Genomic DNA, 13,891 nt, shown 5'->3' with positions numbered 1-13,891 from the left:
GTAATAAAAATGTCCTTCCCAAGTCGGGTTATGAACACACATGTCAAATATTTTGGAGAATGAATGATTGAACTGTAAACTGGTTATGTCACCGTATCCTTACCCGAGTAAGAATATTTGGAGATGATATTTAAATATATCCAGTAGGTATTAGAATATCCAAATATGTACCTGAATTTTTAGAATAGTCTCCAAATAGAAATAAACCATGAATACATTGAATTTTGACTCATAAGGTACCAAACCTTATTTTCAATTACGTAAGTGTATGGAGACTCTGAGAAGAGAATTAGTTTCTGAACACAAATATACTTTGATTTTCATAGACTTAAGTAAGATGAATAGAAATTTGAGCAACATGGTATTATTCTCCTCAACTTGTGCTGTGATAAAAATACGTATGAGGCGAAATTCTCATTTAATACTTTCTTTTTTCTTAAAAAGTACATTAGAAATGTACAAAGCATATGAATTTTTCAAAGTTTGAATTTCTGATATATTTACTTCTTCCTGCAGAAAATTGCTTGCATGCTACAGATTTTCTGTTATAAGAAAGTGCTTTAGTAAAACATCCAGCTACAACAAAGGATAAGAGATTCTTCTGTTTCCTAACCTAATAAGGTGAGCATTCGTTTATCTCCTTCATTATTTATTCAAAGATATTCACTGGGCTTGTGTCACGTGTGAGGCTTGCGCTGCATGGGAGAACTACGGCTGTAACACGGACCACATGCTCTGGTGCGCAGAACACAGTGCAGGAGACCTAAGCAGAAACTCGGGGGTTTGGTGTCATTTGGCAGCGAGCGCGGGATGTGGGAAATGCAGTCTGCTCCCCTCCCCAGTGGCCACAAAAAAGATCCTCATGGCCCAGATAATCATGATGGTGTGATCACTCACCTAGCAAGATATCCTAGAATGTGAAGTCAAGTGGGCCTCAGGAAGCATCACTATAAACAAAGCTAGTGGAGGTGATGGAATCCCAGTTGAACTTCTTCAAATCCTAAAAGATGATGCTGTGAAAGTGCTGCACTCAATATGCCAGCAAATTTGGAAAACTCAGCAGTGGCCACGGGACTGGAAAAGTCAGTTTTCATTCCAATCCCAAAGAAAGGAAATGCCAAAGAATGTTCAAATAGCACACAATTGCACTCATCTCACACGCTAGCAAAGCCATGACAAAGGGAGGTGACAGGAAGAGGGAGGCAGACGGCTTGCCCAGGTCTGCTGTCCCCCGTCCCCCGTCCCTGGGGCCGAGAGGCAGTCACGCCCAGTGGTCCTGACTGAAACCCCTCAGTATCCACCCCGGATGACACACATTTTTCAACAGGAGATTTCGAGGTTTAAAAGATTCAATTCCCTCTCTTTTTGAAAATGACCGTGAGAGTAGACTTATTTTTATTTCAGAAGTCCTTTGAATGAAAATAAAATAATATTTCAAAAAATTTGCTGTCATAGAATGTGTCATATATACCAGCTGTTTTGCTCTCCAATTTAAATTTTCAGCATCTTTTTTCATTTTTTATTGAAATATAGTTAATGTACAATATTATATTAGCTTCAGATATACAGCAAAGAGATTTGACATTTATTTACATCATGAATTGATCACCACAATAGGTCCAGTCACCATATGTCACTGACAGAGTTCTTACATTATTTACTGTATTCCCTGTGCTGTGTATACATCGCCATGACCTATTTTATAACTGGAACTCTGTCCCTCTTAATCCTCTCCACTTCTTCACTCATCCCCCCGTCTCTCCCTTGTCCCTTCTGGCAAGTCCACAGAAAAGTGAAGACACAGCATGTCTGCCTTCTCTGTCTGACTTATTTCCCTTGGCGAAACAGCCTACATGTCCATCAGTGTTGCTGCAACGGCGAGGTTTCCTTCTTCTTTATGGCCGAGTGAAGTCCACCACTGATGTTCTGGCAGATATGTACATATTCTCTGCCGGCTCCTCTGTCGATGGGCATTTGGGTTGCTGCTGTAAGGAACACTGGAGTCTGGATACCTCTTAGAATCAGTTTTCATTTTCTTTCGTGTCATCACCCACAAGTGGGATTTCCGGGCCTGTTTAGCTTCTACGACCCTCCATACTGTCTTCCACAGTGACGGCACCGTTTACCTCCACACCCGCAGTGCACACTGCCCGGAGGCTTCCATTTCTCCATGTCCAACTGACTGACTAATCTTCCTTTATGCATGCACGCTGCTCTTTTCTATTACTTTATTTCTACAATTGCAATTGTTCTAATCAACATTAGGAAAATGTAGATTACAGTTCTGTTCAGTGGGGCTTCTAAAGGGATAAAAAATGTGCAATCAATCAGCCTGCTGTAGTCCGGCACTGTTTTTATTGCTTAGGATATTAGCCTGACAGGACTGAGCTGGGAACAGCAGCCCCTCTTAAACAATCATCATGGCTTTGTTGAGGTACTCTCTTTATATTGCAATAATTCCTCTTCTCTGATCACCATGCCCACCCCCTATCTTATATGCATATTTATTTATATATGTATTTCCTTGGAAATATAGAGTGGTGTGTATGTGTGTGTGCTATAGAAATTATAACATTTACTGACTTACTGTGCTTTTAGAAGCATTTTAATATGGCATATAAACAATGCATTATCTCAAGTACTCCATAAAATTCCACTGTTTTACTTATCTATTTGCCAAATAAATAAAGGATACTTCTATAATTTGTCTACAATGCTTTGCTGCCATAGCAACACTGTGATGAAATCATCTTTCACCTTTTCTCCTTGTGGATGCCTGAAGAGCATCTTTGTGAATTACTGAGAATTTACTGATTAGACAGTAAGTCCTGTACAAAATTTATTCTTGTTGTTCATCCTTCCCAGTTTTTTTCACATTAAAAACATCCAAACTCAGCCTTCATATCTGTCTCCTAAACAATCATTTTGCTTGCCCAGCGATCTTTGTGCCTGTTACTGCCACTTTCAAATTACTACACTTCAGCATTTCACATGAGGGAACTCTGATTACAAAATGAGTCAGTGCAACACATAAAGAACAATGGGAAGCTCTCTGCAAATTTATTTCCAAAGAAGGAGGACATAAATTTTGAATGTGGGGAAGTATTTACTGTTTTTGTGAACAGGCTTCAGAATGTGGACGCTTCACTCCTTCCCTAAAGTGGCCAGTGATTTGAACTGAGAAAATAGAGGCCAAACGCACTGCTCTTTGAAAATGTCGAGGTGCGTCGCGTCAGGGTTTGGTGAGATGCGTGCTTGCGGGGCGGGGGAGGACAGGGTTGTCGATGCCTGGGCCTGAGTCAGAACTGATGGTGACAGTGACCGACACCAGGGGCCACCAAGGTTTCCCTGAGCTTTCTGTGCAGCGGCCCGGAACCCAAGCGTCCTCTGTGCACAAGCCCTCGGCATCTTCCTGAGCTCAATGCCAGTCTCATCCCGTTTTACGGATGATGGGGGGGAGGCCTGTGTATCCCAGAGCCGGTGAGCAGAGCGGGCCCTGGGGCTGGAGCAGTGAGTGACCTCAGCCAGAGCCCTGCACCCTGTCCCTGGGCCAGACTAAGGAAGTGAGGCCCTCATTCTGTGAATGTCGATTTCAAAGACGAAGTCATAACTCCTACTTTGGAGAGCTGTTGCAATCACTAATTTGTAACATGTCTGGTATTATCTGAAATATAAACAGGACTCGATAAACTTACTACAGTTATTACAAATTTCTTCAATCACTATGATGATCAGTCATATCGCAGACTTAAGAGCCCCCATCAGAGACAGTGGAGTCCTAACCCGACCTGGAGGAGGGCCACAATGTCTCCAAGCGAGCACACACGCCCTCCCTTCAGAAAGTGCTGGAACAGAACAAAGACTCCACCGGCAGTGTTGCCCAAGCCCACAGCTTTCAGTGGGCTCTGTGCTACACTGCTTTATAATACTTCTAATTTGCACTTCAGTGAACTATAATGTGAAGACTCAATAGAAGAAACTGTTATTTGCTTTAGCAAAAATTAGCCTCTGGCATACCACCAGACACAGAAAAATATCCATTTGGTGTGAGATTTAACAAATGAATTTTGCTGATAGGAATGCTCAGACTATGTATTGGGGCTCCTACTACTTTAATGAAAGTGATTCTTACTCCCTCTGTGCAAAACGCCTACTGCATTATGGTTGGAGCTCACAAAGGCAGCTTGTTCTGAAAGACTTGATAAGCTTACATACAGAACAGCACCCCACAGACACAAGATTTTGTTAATTTGGGGATCTTTCAGTTCAGTTCAGTTCAGTCGTTCAAGTTGTGTGCAGCTCTTTGCGACTCCATGGACTGCAGCACGCCAGGCTTCCCTGACCATTACCAACTCCCAGAGCTTGCTGAAACTCATGTCCATTGAGTCATTGATGCCATCCAACCATTGCATCCTCTGTCATCCCCTTCTCCTCACGCCTTCAGTCTTTCCCAGCATAAGGGTCTTTTCCAATGAGTCAGTTCTTCACTTCAGGTGGCCAAAGGATTGGAGTTTCAGCTTCAGCATCAGTACTTCCAATAAACATTCAGGATTGATTTCCTTTAGAATTGACTGCTTGGATCTCCTCATAGTCCAAGGGACTTTCAGAGTCTTCTCCAACACCATAGTTCAAAAGCATCAATTCTTTGGCGCTCAGCTTTCTTTATAGTCCAATTCTCACATCCATACATGACTACTGGAAAAATCATAGCCTTGACTAGACAGACCTTTGTTGGCAAAGTAATGTCTCTGCTTTTCAATATGCTGTCTAGGTTGGTCATGGCTTTTCTTCAAAGGAGCAAGCATCTTCTAATTTCATGGCTGCAGTCACCATCTGCAGTGATTTTGGAGCCCCCAAAATTAAAGTCTGACACTGTTTCCACTGTCTCCCCATCTATTTCCCATGGAGTGATGGGACCAGATGCCATGATCTTAGTTTTCTGAATGTTAAGCTTTAAGCCAACTTTTTCACTCTCCTCTTTCACTTTCATCAAGATGCTTTTTAGTTCTTCACTTTCTGCCATAATGGTGGTGTCATCTGCATATCTGAGGTTAGTGATATTTCTCCCAGCAATCTTGATTCAAGCTTGTGCATCTTCCAGCCCAGCGTTTCTCATGATGTACTCTGCATATAAGTTAAATGAGCAGGGTGACAATATACAGCCTTGACGTACTCCTTTCCCTACTTGGAACAAGTCTGTTGTTCCATGTCCAGTTCTAACTTTTGCTTCCTGACCTGCATACAGGTTTCTCAAGTGGCAGGTAAGGTGGTCTGGTATTCCCATCTCTTGAAGAATTTTCTACAGTTTATTGTGATCCACACAGTTCAAGGCTTTGACATAGTCAATAAAGCAAAAGTAGATGTTTTTCTGGAACTCTCTTGCTTTTTTGAGGATTCAGCAGATGTTGGCAATTTAATCTCTGGTTCCTCTGCCTTTTCTAAAACCAGCTTGAACATCTGGAAGTTCACGGTTCACGTATTGCTGAAGCCTGGCTTGGAGAATTCTGAGCATTACTTTGCTAGCGTGTGAGATGAGTGCAATTGTGTGGTAGTTTGAGCATTCTTTGGCATTGCCTTTCTTTGGGATTGGAATGAAAACTGACCATTTCCAGTCCTGTGGCCACTGCTGAGTTTTCCAAATTTGCTGGCATATTGAGTGCAGCACTTTCACAGCATCATCTTTCAGGATTTGAAATAGCTCAACTGAAATTCCATCACCTCCACTAGCTTTGTTTGTAGTGATGCTTCCTAAGGCCCACTTGACTTCACATTCCAGGATGTCTGGGTCTAGGTGAGTGATCACACCATCATGATTATTTGGGTCATGAAAATATTTTTTGTACACTTCTTCTGTATATTCTTGCCACCTCTTCTTAACATCTTCTGTTTCTGTTAGGTCCATACCATTTCTGTCCTTTATTGTGCCCATATTTGCATGAAATGTTCCCTTGGTATCTCTAACTTTCTTGAAGAGATCTCTAGTCTTTCCCATTCTGTTGTTTTCCTCTATTTCTTTGCACTGATCGCTGAGGAAGGTTTTCTTATCTCTCCTGGCTATTCTTTGGAACTCTGCATTCAAATGGGAATATCTTTCCTTTTCTCCTTTGCTTTTCACTTCTCTTCTTTTCCCAACTATTTGTAAGGCCTCCTCAGACAGCCATTTTGCCTTTTTGCATTTCTTTCTCTTGGGGATGATCTTGCTCCCTGTCTCCTGTACAATGTCATGAACCTCTGTCCGTAGTTCATCAGGCACTCTGTCTATCAGATCTAGTCCCTTAAATCTATTTCTCACTTCCACTTTGTAATCTTAAGGGATTTGATTTAGGTCATACATGAATGGTTTGGTGGTTTTCCCTACTTTCTTCAGTTTAAGTCTGAATTTGGCAATGAGGAGTTCATGATCTGAGCCACAGTCAGCTCCCGGTCTTGTTTTTGCTGACTGTATAGAGCTTCTCCATCTTTGGCTGCAAAGAGTATAATCAATCTGATGTTGGTATTGACCACCTGGTGGTGTCCATGTGTAGAGTCTTCTCTTGTGTTGTTGGAAGAGGGTGTTTGCTATGACCAGTGCCTTCTCTTGGCAAAACTCTATTAGCCTTTGCCCTGCTTCATCCTGTGCTCCAAAGCCAAATTTGCTTGTTACTCCAGATGATTCTTGACTTCCTACTTTTGCATTCCAGTCCCCTATAATGAAAAGGATATCTTTTTTGGTTGTTAGTTCTAAAAGTTCTTGTAGGTCTTCATAGAACTGTTCAACTTCAGCTTCTTCAGCATTACTGGTTGGGGCATAGACTTGAATTAACATGATATTGAATGGTTTGCTTTGGAAACGAACAGAGATCATTCTGTCGTTTTTGAGATTGCATCCAAGTACTGCATTTTGGACTCTTTTGTTGAATATGATGGCTACTCCATTTCTTCTAAGGGATTCCTGCCCTTAGAAGTAGAAGATATAATGGTCATCTGAGTTAAATTCACCTATTCCGGTCCATTGTAGTTCGTTGATTCCTAGAATGTCAATGTTCACTCTTGCCAACTCCTGTTTGACCACTTCCAATTTGCCTTGATTTGTGGACCTAACATTCCAGGTTCCTATGCAATATTGCTCTTTACAGCATCTGACTTCACTTCTATCACCAGTCACATCCACAACTGGGTGTTGTTTTTGCTTTGGCTCCATCTCTTCATTCTTTCTGGAGTTATTTCTCCACTGATCTCCAGTAGCATATTGGGCACCTACTGACCTGGGGTCAGTAGGTCATCTTTCAGTATCCTATATTTTTGCCTTTTCACACTGTTCATGGGGTTCTCAAGGCAAGAATACTGAAGTGGTTTGCCATTCCCTTCTCCAGTGGACCACATTCTGTCAGACCTCTCCACCGTGACCCGTCCGTCTTGGGTGGCCCCACAAGGCATGGCTTAGTTTCACTGAGTTAGACAAGGCTGTGGTCCTGTGATCAGATTGGCTAGTTTTCTGTGATTGTGGTTTCAGTCTGTCTGTCCTCTGATGCCCTCTCGCAACACCTACTGTCTTACTTGGGTTTCTCTTACCTTGGACGTGGGGTATCTGTTCACGGCTGCTCCAGCAAAGCGCAGCCGCCACTTCTGACCTTGGACGTGGGGTAGCTCCTCTTGGCCGCTCTGCATCATGACAAACATTTTGAACATTTTCCATTGAACAAGCACAGGCTTTAGGTTTTCATTTTCATTTTCCGACACCAAACATTTTGCATCAAATTCCTGAGCCTTTGGCAGCAGCTGTTACAACCAGTTTCTCACTGTCTCCTTTCCAGGGAAGCATGAGGACTGTTTCAACAAGATTGATTTGCTGATACTTTGCTGCTATAAACACATAGAGCTAAACTGTCAGGAGCAACTCCCAGCACCAAAGGGGTTCCACAGCTTTTAGCCAACTGCCCTGAAACAGGTGAAATGTTCACAATTCTCCATTCACTTAACCTCATGGAAACAGAAGTTTGATCTCCTTACTAGATATGATTTCACTACAAATGCTTTTCATGACTTTACTTAAAGACTATCAACATTTAAATAGAAGAATTCACGTGAGTTTTTCACTCTGACTTAATGTAAATGTCAAAGAAGAAGTACAAATACAAAATCTGTACTATTGGAGAGTGTTAAACTTAAGAAGAGGCACATGCACACAACCATTTCGTATATCTGATCTCGCTATGTCTCCAACAGCTTTCAGATGTAGGTGGAAAGGCGAATGCAAGAAGACACGCAGACTGCTGAGAAGAGGAGCCCTCAGAGATGGGAGACCGGAGCTTGCACAGCAAACAGCTCGTTATAAACTTAACGTGCGTTTTACCTCCTGAAGCCCCACCTGAAACAGTGCCATGAATTTGCTTCTTTTCTGTCTGATGCTTTACCAGGATCAGGTGACTGGTAGATGGTAGAGACCCAGCCACACTGGAGGTGGTGGGAGGCTTGTCTGTTCTCACAGGCGCCAGGCAAGGCTGCCTCATGGACACACCCGCTCTGGGAGGACAGAGCCAGACCTGGGGTTAGAAAGAACCACAGTCTCAGTGCTGTTTCCCGGACCCCCGGACGCAGTTCTGGAGCAGCCTGAGAACTGAGCCGCAGATCTGGTCTGTACTGCAGTTGTGCATTTATGTGCATTTTCTCAGGAAACTAGGCCTTTGTGGGTATTTTAACCCATGAATTCATCTTTACAGCTTTTTAACTAGCATACATCTAGTACAGAAATAAAATCAGGGTGAATACTTATTAAATAGTCAACACATGGGCTAGTCTTTCATACCTTCAGAAGGCAAGTTGTTACATCTGAACTGTGAGAATTTAAATAGAAGTAAATAAAATGTTTAGAAAACAAGAACTTAAGCAGCAATACTAAAAATAAAGTGTATTAATTTATGACATATTATTAACATGATGGCTGCACTGAGAGCTCTTTTAAGTGGCATGGGTCAGAGGAAGCAGGATGCGCTTGCTACATCCTTCCCCTTAGGGAGCGTACACTCAGGCCACGGGGCTGTTTTATTATATTAGGGTGATTTATTTTTACCAGATGGAGGTGCGATCAGCTCTGTAGGCATGAACAATATATTATTTGCAACATTTTGGTGCCTGAAGAAGATTCTGTGCCCCTGCAAACTCACACTAGGATATCTTTTCAAAACATTTGGGTGCTCAATAGGTGTTTGAAATATATTTCCTCAAAAATGAGTCCTCAGCACAGGACTAGTTACTAGGGTTGCATACAGAGTGAAGCACGGAAAATTGTTTAAATATTCCTCCAGGACACAGTTAATCCTCTTGTGGTCTGGACCACCATTGGGCTCCGCACCTGTTCTAGCGTCTATGAGGGTCACTCATGGCTCCGTGTTCCAACCCTCCCTGGAACATCACCTGTCCTCCGATTGCATCAAATCTTGATGCCAACTGAGTTATTCTGGAAACTCCATGCCCTCGGAGTTCATAGAGGATGTGGTGTTTCTTTGCAAAATCACCGCCTTTTTTTTCTTATATGTATCCCAAGGTATATGAAAAGAAGTGACCTAATCCAGATATTTTGAAATCCAGAGAAACGTTACTTAAAATTCCGCTACTACTCTGACCGTTGGTGTAAATGTTCTCAGGAATTATTCCTCCTGTGGGTGTGGTTTACATTAAAAATATGTTACTATCTACAGGTGTGTTATCACACCTGGACCTCTACTCTATATTATGCTTTCCCAACTAAAATACATTTAAACACGTGCATATGTGCTTATAAGTTGATGCCATGTTTATTGCTGTATAAAAATCCCCTCAGGGTGCAGCAGCAGATATTTATCTTGCTTTACATTGTTGAATACTGTGAGAGTGTATCTTACACGTCCGCCTGATGGGGTCCTGCAGTGAGCAGATGCTTGACCCGGTGTGGTCCTGGCGGCATCTGTGAGGATGCCTTTTGATGATACGCACTGCAGGTAATGCAGGAATGCAGACAGTCCTCCCCCGCGTGGTGGGCCTCATCTAATCGGGCAGCGGTCTAGGATGAACAGATGCTCTCCCGAGTGAGGACTCCCTCTGCCTGAGGACCCTCACTCTGGGGCACAGGCTTTTCCTGCAGAAACACCCATCCGTTCTCAGTCTCACGCTCACGGCTTACGCTGCCCGTCCAGAGACACTTCAGCCTCCAGCATCACACGGGCCAGTTTTCTATATGTCATGTGTATCCTGTGTGTGTCTGAAATTCCAAGTGGCTCTGTTTCTCAGGAGGAGTCTGACTAACACCGAGGCTTTAGATGCACATGGCCCTGTGCAGTTTTGGAGAGTGTTACAGAGAGAATCCCGATGCACGCTCCTTTGCACATTTGCTCATTCCAAGTAACAGTCTTCAGTGAAATTCACCCGCTATCTGCACATCCAGGAGGTGGTTGTACTTTAAATTTCTTGTTCAGAGCATTTCTTCCAGAAAGAAATTTTCTTTTTAGTGGATCTCATTTTCTCAGAATTTATCGTCTCATCTCTAGTTTGATAGTTACTTATATACAGAACTGGACATGGAGCAACAGACTGGTTCTAAATAGGAAAAGGACTACGTCAAGGCTGTATATTTTCACTGTGCTTATTTAACTTATATGCAGAGTACATCATGAGAAATGCTGGACTGGATGAAGCATAAGCTGGAATCAAGACTGCCGGGAGAAATATCAATAACCTCAGATATGCAGAAGACACCACCATTATGGCAGAGAGTGAAGAGGAACTAAAGAGCCTCTTGATGAAAGTGAAAGAGAAGAGTGAGAAAGTTGGCTTAAAGCTCAACATTCATAAAACTAAGATCATGGCATCCGGTCCCATCACTTCATGGGAAATAGATGGGGAGACAGTGGAAACAATGGCTGACTTTATTTTTCTGGGCTCCAAAATCACTGCAATGGTGACTGCAGCCATGAAATTAAAAGACGCTTACTCCTTGGAAGGAAAGTTATGACCAACCTAGACAGCATGTTAAAAAGTGGAGATGTTACTTTGTCAACAAAGGTCTGTCTAGTCAAGGCTATGCTTTTTCCAGTAGTCATGTATGGATGTGAGTGTTGGACTATGAAGAAAGCTGAGTGCCGAAGAATTGATGCTTTTGAACTGTGGTGGTATAGAATACCCTTGAGAGTCCCTTGGACTGCAAGGAGATCCAATCAGTCATTCCTAAAGGAGATCAGTCCTGGGTGTTCGTTGGAAGGACTGTTGCTGAAGCTGAAACTCCAATCCTTTGGCCACCTGATGTGAAGAGTTGACTTATTTGAAAAGACCCTGCTGCTGGGAAAGAGTGAAAGCAGGAGGAGAAGGGGACGACAGAGGATGAGATGGTTGGATGGCATCACCGACTCAATGGGCATGGGTTTCGGTTGACTCTGGGAGTTGGTGATAGACAGGGAGGCCTGTGCGGTTCATGGGGTCACAAAGAGTCAGACACGACTGGGCAACTGAACTGAACTAAACTGATACATACATCTACTCTACACAAAACCTGAAGGAAAAGCGCCTGCCCTTCTATCCTGGGTGGTACTCCATAAATGCTCTGCACATAGTAGGTGCTCACAGACGTCTGCTGAAGGGATGGGTGAACAAGGAAAACTCCAAAATTCAAGTGAGGTGACTATTTTTGCAGCTACAGGTAAATCAGAAAATTACTCACTTCTGGAAGCTGTCTCTAGAGGGATGACTACATTTTGAAACAGATTTGTTTAAGCCTCATTGTATACATTCATCCTTCTCAGAACTGAGACTTATTTGCTGCCACATCTTAAGTAAATTGTGAACTGAAAATATAGCTCTCAAGGAGCTTATGTACAAAATATCAAATGCAGGCACCGGTTGGGGGACAGGAGGCAGGATCTTTGCAATGTCTCCTCTGGTGTGGCTTCTGCACTGCTCAGGACAGAGCTAAAACGGCAAAGTTTCATTTATCATGAAGGGATTGTTTTTCATTTGTTTCTGTTCACAGTGTTTTTTCCCCAAGGACACAGCCACTGTGACCCTGGGAAAACGTTTGCTTTGCACGTTGCCATGATCCTCATCAGCTTTCTCAGGTGGTGACGCCTTGCTTCCTGGGCCTTCTCAGTCCAAGACCCCTGGGCGTTTCACTACCAGATGAATTTTCGAAATTACCAGCATGACATATGCTCATACACACCCTACGGGCACACCCCACACACACTCACACACACTTACGCTCATACACGGGCTTCCCTGGTGGTGATAGTGGTACAGAACCCGCCTGCCGACACAGGAGACGCAGGTTCGATCCCCTCCACAGCGGCTCATGTCCTGAGGCTTTACTTCCCCTAGAAACTTCCAGAGCCTCCAGAGTGGGCTCAGCCGTTCCTCCAGGACCCAGAGCAGCTCTGCTTGTCCTTGGGCTTCTGGCCCTTCACAGGTGTGCCTCCACCCCTCTGGGCTGAAAACACCATCAAAAGAACCATGCCTTTGGTGTTTAGTGTTGCGTCTGCAACTTGTAGCAGGGTGTTAGGCATGGAGGACGTGAGAGTGTGTATGTGTGCATGTGTGTGAGCGTCTGTGTGTGTTTGTATCTGTGAATGCATACATGTGTGTGTGTGTATGTGAGTGTGTGGGGGGGGTGTGTATGAACACCAGTTTTATTTAGTCACTCAGTTCAATCAGTTCAGTCACTCAGTCATGTCTGACTCTTTGCGACCCCATGAATCTCAGCATGCCAGGCCTCCCTGTCCATCACTGGAGTTTACTCAAACCCATGTCCATCGAGTCGGTGATGCCATCCAGCCATCTCATCCTCTGTCGTCCCCTTCTCCTCCTGCCCACAATCCCTCCCAGCATCAGGGTCTTTTCCAATGAGTCAGCTCTTCACATCAGGTGGCCAAAGGATTGGAGTTTCAGCTTCAGCATCAGTCCTTCCAATGAACACCCAGGACTGATCTCCTTTAGGATGGACTGGTTGGATCTCCTTGCAGGCCAAGGGACTCTCAAGAGTCTTCTCCAACACCACAGTTCAAAAGCATCAATTCTTCAGCGCTCAGCTTTCTTCACAGTCCAACTTTCACATCCATACATGACCACTGGAAAAACCATAGCCTTGACTAGACGGACCTTTGTTGGCAAAGTAATGCCTTTGCTCTTTAATATGCTGTCTAAGTTGGTCATAACTTTCCTTCTCAGTTGTGTCCAATTCTGCAACACCGTGGACTGTAGCTTGCCAGGGTCCTCTTTTCATGAGATTCTCTAGACAGGAATACTGGAGTGGGTTGCCATTTCCTTCTCTAGGGGATCTTCCCGACTCAGGGATCAAACCGGCATCTCTCGTGTCTCCTGCACTGACAGGCAGATTCTTTACCACTGAGCCACCTGGGAAACCCATTTTCTATCTATCTATAATCTATCTACTGTCAACCTACTACCTATGTGACTATCGATCTATCCACCCATCTCTATCAGATGCTCTGGGTCATCTCGAGAGGATTCACAGTGCTGTGTGGACAGTGAAGTCTTCAGTGAAAAACATGGCTGGTCCTGCCGGTCCAGCTGAGCAGACCTCACCCTCTCTACTCATCTCGTCCTGTGATTCTCTGCGTGTGGACGTCTTGCTTCCCTATAAGAATCCTGACTCTTTGGGGTCAACAGTCAGACTTTACCCTCCTGACACCTCTGGTAGGTACACTGTGAGCATGTATCCCTCTCTGGTCCGAGAGTCATTAAATATTTCAAGTCCATTTGCAGGAAAAATATCCATGGCTCCAGACAATCCCACTCCTACAAAGGTAGTTTTAAACATCAGAAGATACTTTCTTTTATAGCTGGAAAAAAGTATGACCATTTTATCTTCATTCTGCATAAGTAGCCTAAAAAGTCTCAGCTGAAGGCTATGGAGGACCCTTGCCGGTTG

Source organism: Dama dama, chromosome 16 (genome assembly GCF_033118175.1).
Source record: "Dama dama isolate Ldn47 chromosome 16, ASM3311817v1, whole genome shotgun sequence".
NCBI classification, from domain to species: Eukaryota; Metazoa; Chordata; class Mammalia; order Artiodactyla; family Cervidae; genus Dama; species Dama dama.
This window is presented reverse-complemented; position numbering follows the sequence as displayed.